Here is a 12,035-nt window from a genome sequence, read left to right as displayed (position 1 = left end):
CCGAAACCCGAGCCGAGCGCACCGCCCCGCCGCGCTGCCGCCCGGCCCCTCGGGTGTCCGGGCGCGCCCCGCGCGTGGAGGCGGGGCGCGTGGGGGCGGGAGGAGCGGGGAGCAGTGGGGGAGTTGCACGGGAGAGGCCCGGGCGGAGCGTTGGCTCCGAGCCAAGGCGGCCAGGGCGCGAGCGCCGGGAGGCGGGGTGGGGGCGCGTGGAGGGCCGGGGCGGGGCCGGGGCGGAGCGCCGGCTTGGGCTCCGAGCGGCCGAAGGGGTTGAGCGACTTGGAGCGGCCGCTGGGGCGGGGCCGGGGCCGGGGCTGGGTGGGGCCTGGAGGGAAGGGGCGGGGCAGGGGAGAGCTTGAGGCCGCGACGCGCGGGGGTGGAGCCTAGCGGACCCCGGTTGGCCCAGGGCCGAAGCGCGCGCGCCCGCTCCCCTGGGAGTTTGCTTGGAAACGGAGACCCGGCAGCGGGTGATGCCAGGGCTCTTCGCGAAGCCAGATCGCTCGGGAAGCGAGGCTGGCGGCGCGCCGCTGCCTGGGAATGAGGCGACCTGGCCAGCGAAGGGCACCGGCAGGGTCGCTTAAGCTTTTGGGACCTCTGTCTCCCCATCCTTAAACCGAGGGAGGTGAGCTAGAGGCTGAGGTCACTGTCGGCGCCCATGCTCAGGCACCTGCTCCTTCTCTGCGCTTCTGTCCAGCGGGACCTACGGGAAGGAAAACCGGCAGACCAAAGGGGCAGCAGGGGACACGGAAGAGGGAAGACACAGAGCCACTGCAGAAGCAAGATGGGTGTCTGAGAACCCAAAATGCGAACAGATATATATACAAGTTACCGGACACGAGACTGGGTCCCGGGAGAACCCTAGAGGCCGGCTGTGCCAAGGGTTCTCCGTGTCCGTAACCACATACACCTGGGAAGAGAGCACAGCTCTGTGGTCCAGGGGCCCCGAAAGGCCAGCCTCCAGATAACATCAAAGACCCTGCTGCCAGAGGGTAGCCCAGCTCCCTCTCAGTGGTCTGAACTCGAGGAGCTACTTCTGTGCACAAGGATCTGGGGGGATCTGGATCTGGGGGGTCTGAGCCACTCCAGATGTTGGGCTGGTGGGCTCTAACGACCTACCTTGCTCAGAAGCAAAGCAGGGGGATTGGGAAATGCACCTGACAGTGGCCCCTGGGGGCAGATCTGGGAAGGCCACCAAGTGAGCATGGCCCCTCTTGCCTGGGGAGCTTGTGGTGCATGGGGTGTAGAGGGGGCCTGGACAAGTCACTTTCTCTCGGGGCCTCAGCTTCCTCATCTGAGACCCATCTGACTCCCTGGAGCAGTGGCTTTGTCTAAGCTGTGATGTCATGTTGCGGAGGCCCCCACCCATGGTTAGCCCTCTTCGTGGGTGTGACTGGCCTCACGTCATTAACCCCTCCTGTGGGAGGGGGCTTTCCCTTGCCCTCATCTGTTCACACCCACCTCACCACCAGGGCTGGCTCTGCAAAGAGAATGCTGACCGAAGGCAGCCCCAGGCCACCCAGGCTGCAGGCTCCTGGGGCGCCCCTCCCCTACCCCACGACCATGGCCTCCTGCAGGCCATAGGACCCCCACCTGAAGGCCTGCCTCCCACACCAGGGAAGTGGAGGGCGGGGGCGGGGGTACACAGAGTGATGACATGTTTAAAAGCACAGAGATTGCGTCCAAGAAAAATGAAGTGTGAAATTGTAAACGTGTGTCTGGAAGGCACTGTAGGCATTACTGAGCTCCCTTCCGCAGGAGTGGAGGGTTCTCACGTCGGCCCCCCAATGAGTCCCGAGGATGCAGGCCGTGGTGGTCCCAGCCCAGGACCTGCAGCGGGACCTTAGCTGGTCCAAAGGAGGCTGAAAAAGATGAGCACCCCCTCCTGCCCCGTGTGAAGCCACAGCTAAGCCACCCCAGATTGCAGCAGGAGAGGGGTTCTGATAGACCCGTCCAGTCTGGGGACTGGGAACCAAGGCCTGCAGGGCCACCATGCTTTGTTGGCCACCAAGCGGGAAGACCCAGGGCCCCGTGCACTGTGATGTTGGAGACAGAACTAAGGGTCTGGATTGTGCCTTGGGGGGATGGCAGCAGATGAGGTAGAGCCACTGTGTACCCCCAATCCCAGCCAGACCCTGGAGACAGGCTCCCTCACCTCCCCTGCCTCTGCCTGCAATCCCACCTTGCTCTCAGGCCCTGGAAGTTCTGCAGAGAGGCCTGGCACTCCCCACTTCTGCACCTGCACCCCTGCATCCACCCACACCCGGCCCCTTGTCCACCTGGAACGGCTACCCTGGCAGGTCCCTGGTAGGCCAGCCACTCTGAGTCCCCCCAGGCTGGAGCAGGAAGGTGCATGGCTTCCTCACATGGGATAGGTGTCCACAGACCAGCATGCAGCTCATATGACCCTGATGGCAAACTGAGGCCGAGAGGCTAGGGACACAAACGCCTGATCCCAGTGTCCCCACCTCAGCACAGCATGACAAAGGGTTGTTTTCCTGGGAGGGCAGGCCTTTCTCACTGGTGCTCTTGGCAATGGCCAATGGCAAGGTGGCCTGTGTGTCTGTTGAAGAAGCCTGGGTTTGGAGCTTCTCTGGCTGGAAGCACTCTGTCCCCCAGCACGGCCACCTAGGCCTGCTTGGACACAGGTCGGCTCTCCAGGGGAGGATATGCAGAGTGGGGGTCAGGACAATTTGCTGCTGGCAGTCCAGGGCCTGCAAGGAGATGGGGGAATGGTCCTGACCAAGCTGCATGTCTGTGTCCTTCACATATCCCTAACATGGGTCAGGACTGGGAAACATACAGGGTAGGAGGAAAGGGCACAGGCCCAAGAGGTCTGCCTCAGACGAGGGAGGGGCTTGTGCTCCAATAAGAAAGCTACCCAGGGAAGGGAAACTCGAAGGCGTCAGTACTGGATCCTGATGCATTCGCAAGTATCTAGCTTCATGGGGAGCCCAGCCCCATGAACTGCTGGAATCCCACACAGCAATGGACCCTGAGCAGGTCCCCAGCCAGGCAGAGGGGGCTGCACAGGACTCCGCAGAACAGCAGACTCCTGCAAAGTTGGGGTGCCATCATGACCCCAGGCTGGGCAAGGACAGGTCCCCCTCCCAACGTCTCCAAGGCCCCATCTGGATGTGGCTGCAGAGGGTCTTCACTGTCTGCCAGTGATGCCCTCGGTCCCCTCCTCCCTGGAAGGGCACAGAAATAGAGCGTTGGGAGAGAGAGACAGAGAGAGAATGAGAGAGACAGAGAGATGGAGGGGACAAAGACACAGCATTGGGGGAGGGACAGAGAGAATGAGAGACACAGAGACAGAGAGATGGAGGGGTCAGAGGACAGGAGGAAGCCTGTCACCACCCAATCCTTACCCCTTCTTTGGGCCTCAGTTTCCCAGTCAAAGGCAATGAGTGTGAAGTTCTAGGACACTCTGGGAGGGCCAGGCTGGGGAGGTATTGCCAGCTACTGCCAGGATGGAGAGGGGGTGCGGTTCTCTGGGTGGTCTGGAAAGGAGCGGGCAAGCAGCGGCTTATCAGGAAACATTGCTTAATTGGGAAGGTTTATGGGGCCAAGCAGGGGGTCTCCCTTGGGGAGATGGTGAAAGCCACTCATGAGTCATTTGAAACTGAGCTGGACAAAGAGCTCAAGGAGAAATGATCCCACCCAGCCTGCCAGTCGTGGGCAGAATGAGCTCATGGGCTATGGGGCGCGTGTGTGTGTGTGTGTGTGTGTGTGTGTGTGTGTGTGTGTGTGTGCTTGTGAGCATGTGTGTGTGTGCACGCTCATGAGAGAGAGAGGAAGGAAGAGAAAGCCGGTCCTCTCGCAGCTAGGACTGGGAAGCTGAGCCCAGCAGAGCCTCCACCACATCTCGTCTCTGTGTGACCAGGCTGCCCCCTGCAGGTAAGCGAGGTAAGCCCTGCATCCCAGGGTTCAGCATCCAGCCAGCTGGACCAAGCATCTTGGTCCAGCGTCCTAGTCAGCACCCACTTCAGCCTCCCAGCCAGCATCCATCCTGGTCCAGCCAGATGCCGGTCTGTGGACACCTGTCCCATGTCTCAGCCAGCATCCTGGTTCAGCCTCCTACTCAGAATCCTGGTCCAGCCTCCTACCTAGAATCCTGGTCCAGCATCCCAGCCTCACCCACTTTAAACCCCAGCCAGTATCCTGGTCCAGGGTCCAAGCCAGAATCTGGGTCCAACATCCTAATCAGCACCCAGTTCAACATCCCAGGCAGCATCCTTGGCCAGCCTCCCATCCAGCCTCCCAGCCAGCATCCTTGGCCAGCCTCCTGTCCAGCATCCCAGGCAGTGCGCACTTCCTCTGGACAGTGCTCAGCACAGGACCTGCCCTGAGACAGATGCTAATGGACACGGAGTTTTTTCCTAATGGTGGAACACCATGCTTTCACACCACCTTGCCCTCTGTGAGGTGTGTGCTGGAAAACCTGGGTGCAAAGTAAACATTTCTTAACATGATTCAAAGTTTATAAAATTTGCCGTTTTGAGAGAATTGTAGATTCACATATAATTTCAAGAAATAATAAAGGTGGCCCTTTTGTCTTCACCTGGGTACCCTTGGTGGAAAAATTGTTGCAAAACTTTAGGACAATATGGCATCCAGGGAACTGACATTGACACAATCAATTGACCTTGGTGCATGCACTCTGTGTGCCCGTGTATTCAGTTCCATGCAGTGTCATCACACGTGGGGGTTCATGTGTCCACCGTCACAGTCAGGTACACAGCACCTCCATCACCACTGGGTAACCCCTGTGCTTGCCCTTTAGAGCCACACCTACCCTACCTCCCACCTCTGGCATCCACTGAAGTGTCCTCTATTCACCACTTTGTCAGTTCAGCAATGCTACACACATGGAATCATACAGTATGTGACCTTTGGGGACTGTCTTTTTCACTGAGCCCAATTCTCTGGAGACCGACCCAGGTTGTCAGCTGTAAGTTTCTTCTCTTCTATGCTGCAGAGGACCCCACAGTGTCCTCTGGATGGACCACAGTGTGTTAAGCACTCGCCCATTGAGGGACACCTGGGCTCCATCCAGTTTCTGGCTATTATGAGTAAAAACTGCTGTAAACATTGTGTAAAGGTTTTGTGTGAACATAAGTTTTATTTCTCTGGGATGCATGCCCGGGAGACCCATGCTGGGTCATATAGTAGTTGCATGTTCAGTTTTGTGAGAAACTGTCAAACAATTCTCCAGAGTGGCTGCACCATTGTACAATCCCACCAGCAGTGTACAAAAGATCCAGTTTCTCAACATCCCTGCCAATATTTGGGGCTTGTCACTGTTTTTTCAGATGTTTTTATAGGCATGCAGTGGTGTCTCATTTTGGTTTTAATTTGCATTTCCCTTATGGCTAATGAAGTTGAACACTAATGATTCTTATTTGCCATATGTATCTCCTCTTTGGTGAAAGATGTGTTTATCTTTTTCCCATTCTCTAATTGGATTGACTTTTTTAATGTTGAGTGTTGAAAGCTCTTAATATATTGTAGGTATAATTCTTGCCAGACAGCTGGTTTGCAAATGTCATGCCCCAGGGTCTGCAGTGCAACTCCACAGGTACCACAGTCTCTTCATTTCTGTGGTCGTACAGCAGGCGTGAACACTGAGAAGACCGCTTCTTCCAATCCATTCTTTTTCAAGATTTTTTGGCTAGTTTAGGATCTGTGCCTTCTCGTATAAATTTTAGGATAAGCTTGTCTGTGCCTATGGAAAAAACACCTTGCTGAGATTTTTGTAGGGATTATGTGAAACCTATAGATCAACTTGGGGAGAAATGGCATCTTTGCTATGTTCGAGTTTTCCAATCCACAAACACAAACACATTTCTGTTTAGGTTTTCTCTGAAAATTTTTAACATTATTTTGTAATTTCAGCACACAGACCCTGTATGTGCTTTGTTAAGTTTATCAATAAGTATTTCCTTTCCTTGGACTGATTAAAATCATATTTCACTTTCTACGTGTTATAGACATGAGGTTGATTCTTTCTATGTGTTGATTTTGAATACTCCAAACTTAGAAAACTAAGTTCCAGAAGGTTTTGTGAGTTGTTGTTGTTGTTGTTGTTGTTGTTTTTAAGATTCATTGGGATAGCCTGTGCAGATAACCACATTATCTGCCAATATTCTTTCTCTTGTATTGTCATACTGACTAGAACTTCCAATTCTATGTTGAATAGGAGAGCAGACATCCTTGCTATGTTCTCCATCTTACAGGGAAAGCTTTTCACCATTAAGTATGTTACTTGCAGAGTTTGGTTTTTTTTAATGTTTATTTATTTGTTTATTGAGAGACAGAGAGAGAGCATGAGCAGGGAGGGGCAGAGAGAGAGGGAGAGAGGATCCCAAGCAGACTCTGCACTGTCAGCACAGAGCCTGACATGGGGCTCAAACACATGAACCATGAGATCATGACCTAAGTAGAAATCAAGAGTCTGAAACTCAACCGACTGAGTCACCCAGGCAACCCTGGGTTTTTTTTTTTTTTAATAGTCTTTATCAGTGGAAGAAGTTCTCTTCAGTTCTTAGTTTGCTAAGAGTTTTTGTCATGGATGAGTGTTGGATTTTTTCAGATGCCTTTTCTTCATCAGTCAATACAATCATATGATTTCTCTCCTTTAACCTGTGGTTATGATTGATTGTAGTGGTTCATTTCCAAATGTGGACCAAGACTTGCACATATGAAATGAGTCCCACTTTCCATAGTATATAATTCTTTTTGAACATTGCTATACGTAGTTTGCTGAGAATTTTGCTTCTACGTTCATAAGGGATATTAGTCTGTTGTTTTCTACTTTTTCGTACTTTTGCCTGGTTTGGGCATCAGATAGGATAATGCTAGCTTCCTAACATGAATTGGGGTCTATTTCCATCTCTTCTATTTCCTAGAAGACATTGTATAAGATTGATCTTATTTTTTCCTCAAATGTTTGATAGAAGTCTACAATGAAACCATTGGGTGATGGAGATTTCTTTTTTAGGGGCTTTTTGTTTACATCACTTAAAAAATTGTTATAGGACTATCCAAGTGATTTCTTTTGTCTTCGTTGAGTTTTGGTAATCTATAGTTTGAGAGGAATTGTTTCTTCTAACTTCTTGACTTTTTTTTTTTTTAGCATAACAGTGTTCATAACATTGCCTCATGATCCTTGTGATGTCCTGGGGTCTGTAGTGATGCTCCTTGTCCTGATGTCCTGATCTTGGTGGCTTGTGTCTTCCCCCCAGTTTAACTTCTTTAGTCTTGCTAGAAGGTTATAAACATGATCCAGTTTTTTGAAGAGCCAGCTTTTTTGTCATTGATTTCTCTATTTTCCTGTTTCCAATTCCATCTATTTCTGCTCTTAACTTTATTATTTCCTTCCTTCTTCTTGCTTTGGTTTTATTTTGCTCCCCCTTTTCCAGTTTCTTGAAGCTGGAACTGAGAATATTGCCTTGAAACCCGCCCTCTTTTCTGATGTAAGCACTCAGAGCTATAAATTTCCCTCTCAGCACTGCTTTTGCTGCACCCCACATATTTAATATGTTCTGTTTTCCTTTTGCCTTCCAAAGGTGTACACACCAAACAACAGAACTTCAAAATCCACAAGGTAAAAATTGTTGGAGCTGAAAGGAGATGTATACAAATTCACATGGTAGCTGGGGACCTCAGCCTCTGTGAGCAGGTGATCAACCTACTAGGCAGAAAATCAGCAAGGTCATTGAGGAGCCAACAAGCCCATTGACCAAACGGTCTGATTAACATCACCCAACAGCAGCAGACCATGCACTCCCTGCTAATGTCAGGGATATCTTCCAAGACCATGCCGCAGGACATGACACAACCTCACCAAGTTTGAAAAAATTGAAATCATACAGAGTGTCTTCTCTGGCCACAGTGGGATCACACTGGAAATCAATACAACAAAGACAGCAGGGAATTGTCCAAATACTTGGAAACTAAGCTACACACTTATAAAGAATCCATGGGTCCAAGTGCCAAGGGAAGTCAGAACATCTATGTCCAGAAATAGTCCATCCCCTGACTTGATGGCAAAACCTGATTTGAGAAAGCATTTTGTTTCTATCATGGTGTACCTGCTGCTGGCAGGTACGGTCCCACCCAGGAGATGTCCCCATTGGTAGGCTAGACCGGTATTCACCCCTGGACCAGCAGAAAAAGCAGGGCAAGCGCTGGGACTGAGAAGCCATTCACACCTGCACTGTAAGTCAGGACTCAGCAGAAAGGGAGCTATTTGCATGTAGGGGCCAGTGTGCATCCTGGAAGCCCCCAACCCACAGCGGGGACTCGCACCCTGGCTGCAGGCTCCCTGGTGAGCCCAGGGGATGTGGATCCTTCACCTAGACTGTTCACTCTAGCCAAACCCTGCCCCGCCGCACTGACTCCAGAGACCTCTGACCCCAAGGCCTCCGTGTTTCATCAGATCCCCTTGCTTCTAGGGGGCTGGCTGATCTCCCCACAGGGGAGGATGAGGACAAGCAGGCCATGCTGAGCGCTCCCCGGGGAATCAGCATGCTCCCAATGGCTTGACCCTGAACCAGAGCCCACCAGGCTCTGAGGCTTCGCAGGTTCCTCTGAGGCTGGAGATGGGGTGGCTGTTGAGCTCAGCAGTGGGGGCCAGATGCCAGCAGCCGGGGACACGGCAGGGGCCAGGTGCGGGCAACCAAGGGACACAGTGGGGACCAGGTGCCGGCAGCCGGGGGACACTGAGCAGCCTCGACTCTAAAGGTCACTGCTCATCATGCTGGACTTGCATTTCCTGCAACTTCTTCCTGCAGGCTTAGGGGCACAGACCCCCAGGACTCCTTTGTGTGTGATACAGGAGAGGTGCATGGAGCAGTATGTGATATGGGAGAGGTGCATGGAGCAGGATATGCAGCCTGTCACGAGGCTCCCCACCTCCCGCTGTGTGTGCTGACCACTGTGCCACGGTCAACAGCATGTCCTCCAGGAATACCTCCAGTGCCCCATTCCCTCTGCCTCCCTGGGCTTCCCAAGAAGCAGCTGCACAGAACTGTGTAATCAGCTCTGAAGTTGCATGGGGCCAAATCAGTCACAAATGCGAGTGCATCTCTGAGCTGTTTGTCTCTGCTCAAACTTTGATGTCTACGTTTTGGTGAGAAAGACGTCCTTCGGTGAAGACTAGCGTGGCTGTCCCATTAGGGAGGCTGCTGGCCGTGCCCCTGTTGTCACGAGAGCAGGACTGTCCTGACATGGTGGTCATCCCCGTGAGCCTGGCCCAGCAGCCAGTCCACCCTGTCTGTGTCCCTCCCACATGCAGTTCCTGCGTTCAGCCAGCTGGAGGGAGGGAGGATCCATAAGCGCCCAGCAGGGCTGTGCTGCATGAGACTCGGTTTACAGGGAACGAATGAGGGCACCTGGTGGCTCTGGCGGTTAAGTGTTGGACCCATGATCTTAGGGTTCATGAGTTGAAGTCCTGCATCAGGCTCTGTGCTGTCACAGAGCCTGCTTGGGATTTCTCTCTCTCTCTGTTTCTCTCTCCTTCTTCCCCTCCCCTGCTCCTGTGCACACATGCTCTTTCTCTCACAATAAAAATTAAATTTAAAAACTTAAAAAAAAAACCCTGAGAATCATGAAATATAAATAAATAAATGGAATGAATGAACTACTTGAAAAAGAGAAAGTTGCACCCCCATAAACAATGCTCGGAGGGTGCAAGAAACTGTAACCAAATGAGAGTGAAATACAGACCTTTCTTTTGACTTCAGAGTGAGAAAGGCCTTCTTGAGCATGAGAAGAAAATGTCAGTGGTCAAAGGCAAAATGCTACACGTGTTTATAGGGCATCTGGCAGTAGACCTCAGAAGTCTCAACCTCATCAAAGCATTGGCCCAATTTCTGGGCATTTATGCTAGAAAAATAACAGAGATGCACAAACGTCCTGGACAGAGGTCGTGACCGAAGCTTTATTCGCAACAGGACAAAATTACGAGGCTTATAAATGTCCCCCAGAGGAGACCTGTTCTCAAACAGTGTTTCCAGGAAAATTTAACTGTTTAAAGATACAAGAAGACCTGGTGAAGAAAACGGGCTTGGAGCTCACACACTGGTTTGTTCCTCCTCCCCAGGCCTCACTAAAATGGCCATAAGTGAATGAGAGCATACAAGGCCCAGGGGAGAGTCTTCAGGAGAAGCCGGGCACAGATTACAGCAGACTTCTGGAAGAAAGAAAACAGATGAGTGAGCTGGGGGCTCCAGCGAGTAGTGCAGGGTGGGGTCCAGCAGACCCCCAGCTGAGACCACAGCTGGAGCCCACAGAGGTGGCTGTGGACTGGATTGCGGCCCCGAAATCCACATGTGGGCACCCCAACCCCCAGGACCTCAGAGTGTGACCGTGTTTGGAGACAGCCTGTAAAGAGGTGATTTGGGTAAACTGAGGCCACTGAAGGGCTCTGATCTAAGGGAGGAAGATGGAGGGGACACAGGCCAGGCCACGTGCTCTGCTGCATATGTCCACAGGCCTCGAGGCTTCAACTGCCCCCTGCAAAGCGTGAAGCTGCTGTTATGTGGCATGCCCAGAAGGTAAGACCTAGTCCAGGTGTTTTCCCAGTCATGCCCACCAGCTTTAGCAAGGGGGGCACCACTGTTCTCTGAGCCTGTGCTCTGACGGAAGGTCCCGGAAACCAGAGCCCTATCAGCATCTCCGTGCTATGGCTTTCTCGTTGGACCAAAGCCAGCTGAGGGTGCCTGTGCTTGGACCTGGGACCTCAGACTTCAGGGACAGAGGTCTCTGGACACCTCGCCGGGTGGATGCTCAGCCACCCCACAGGCGGCAGCATCCTGCGCACCTGTCACAAGCTGCATGCGGGCCCCAGCAACCTGAGAGGTGTGCGCACGGTGCTCACAAAGCTGGGGGCTTCCACCAGGTATGCCTGCGACAACACAGGAGATGAAGTGCCCTCCTGCAAGGTTGGCGAGGACCCCCAGCAGCCCGGGTGTGGGCTCCCAGCAGAAGTGAATCCTGAGGGGTCATGGCAAACAAGTGCTGGCATGTCCTTCGTGTTGGGACAGCAGGCCTTCAGCAGGAGCGGGCCCCCACCAGGTCTCCACCATGCACCTTAGAGCTGACAGGTGCCTACCTAAACACAAGCCAAAATTAATTCAAAGTGGCTACAACAAAACGCTGAGGTCTTCAGCTGCCCTGGCCACATCTCAGATGTGGGGAAGCAGACACGGCTGGTGGCTACTGCAGTAGGCAGTAGAGGCACAGAGCATGCCCATCAGGGCCTCCCGCTGGTCAGTGCTACTTCAGATGCATTTGTCCACAAGATCTATCACACACTAAGGGCTGCAACCTCTGCCAGGTACCAGTGATACAGCAGAGAACAGGCAGGCAAAATTTTGCCTTCTTGAAACTTACATTCTACTATGGGGAGACAAATAGTAAATCAGATAGGTAGATAGACACAAAGGAGGTAGGTAGATTAATTGATAAATGATAGATCAATAGGTGATAGATAAATGATAGGTTGACAAATGATAGATAGATGACGGAGAGATAGAGAGATAGATGATAGATAGATAGATAGATAGATAGATAGATAGATAGATAGATAGATAATAGATGATGGGTGGGTGGATGGATGGATGGATAGATAGATAGATAGATAGATAGATAGATAGATGATTGATAACAGAAGATAGGTGATAGGCAGACAGATCCATAGATGAGTAGACAGACTGACAGGTGACGGGCAGCTACATGGATGACATGGAGATGACTCAGGAGAGCCCGAGGGGTGACACGTGGCACAGGACACTTAAGTCAGGGAAGAGGCACCAGGGGTCCAGGGGAGCCAGGTCAAAGAGAGCTTTGCTGGGACAGTGGCACGTGCTCCAGCCCAGAAGGTGATGAAGGCTGAGCTCTGAGCAGCCTTGGGTGGGGCACATGACATGCTGGAGGTCCGTGGGAGGTGAGCGAGGCAGAGCAAGGGGCGAGTCAGATACCAGGAAGACAAAGCAGGCATACACATCAGGGCCTGGGGTGGGGTCGCTCAGCCA

General features: G+C 52.4%; 1 long non-coding RNA gene across 1 annotated transcript; it reads right to left on the bottom strand.

Annotated features, from left to right (window-relative positions):
- Nucleotides 1-9,916: 9,916 nt before the first annotated feature.
- Nucleotides 9,917-11,112, bottom strand: LOC120222451. Its single transcript, XR_005526043.1, has 2 exons — nt 10,823-11,112; nt 9,917-10,192 (listed from the first exon to the last, which is right to left on the bottom strand). It is a non-coding gene; the product is annotated as an uncharacterized LOC120222451 (long non-coding RNA).
- Nucleotides 11,113-12,035: the final 923 nt, after the last annotated feature.

The sequence above is a fragment of the Hyaena hyaena genome, unplaced genomic scaffold (assembly GCF_003009895.1).
Source record: "Hyaena hyaena isolate Hyena2069 unplaced genomic scaffold, ASM300989v1 scaffold_879, whole genome shotgun sequence".
Lineage (NCBI taxonomy): Eukaryota > Metazoa > Chordata > Mammalia > Carnivora > Hyaenidae > Hyaena > Hyaena hyaena.
The sequence above is the reverse complement of the archived record's forward strand: the minus strand, read 5'-3'. Positions and strand labels throughout refer to the sequence as shown.